This window comes from Prinia subflava, chromosome Z (genome assembly GCF_021018805.1).
Source record: "Prinia subflava isolate CZ2003 ecotype Zambia chromosome Z, Cam_Psub_1.2, whole genome shotgun sequence".
In the NCBI taxonomy this organism is placed as follows: Eukaryota; Metazoa; Chordata; class Aves; order Passeriformes; family Cisticolidae; genus Prinia; species Prinia subflava.
In genome coordinates this window covers 16,538,528-16,539,265 of record NC_086283.1, presented here as the reverse complement: position 1 = coordinate 16,539,265, position 738 = coordinate 16,538,528, and positions in this window count along the sequence as shown.

Here is a 738-nt window from a genome sequence, read left to right as displayed (position 1 = left end):
TCCTGCCTGAACAGTCAGCTTCCAGAGTTGATGAGTTCTTGTAGCTCCTCATTTTTGAGTCTGTGATGTTTCCTTTGGGAGCTGCTCGACCATGGAAGAATCAAAAATCAGTCCTTTTCTCTCCCATTTGCTACAGACAGGTGTGAACAGCTCTTTCCACATCAGTGGTTCAACAGCCTAACATAGCTTGGGATGCCCAAAATTAAAGCCCAGCACTGTTTGGCTGCACCAAATGATGGAGCAGAGGGCATAGAGCATGGCAAGGCTCTAACATCAAACACTGAGTTAAATAATGGCTGAAGGAGCATCTCTGCCTTGCCGGAGTTTTGGGATTTTGCATTCCCCTTTCAGGCATAAGCTTTAACAACAGGGGAAGGATGTATAAGGGAGGCTGGGAAAAACCTCACCTGATGAAATCTGGGAGGCAATTCTGTGCACAGCAGAAGCAGTTTTCTCCTTTCCAAGAGCTGGCCACTTCTTTCTCCTTTACCCCAACACAGGGAGTGGGAAAGGAGGATAGGAAATCTTCTCTGTCAGGGCTTGAGGGCCTGGTGCTGGTCCTTGTAAAATATGTAACTCAGAGAATTCTAGTACCTTGTACCAGGACACAGGATGTAGTTAAAGACAGTATCCCCATTAACAAAGGCAAACATGTTACTATAGAATTCAAAATTAAAATATTTGCCTGAAAAGGTACAGACAGAACATAAAAACCACTTTACCTGAAAACTCAAGAGA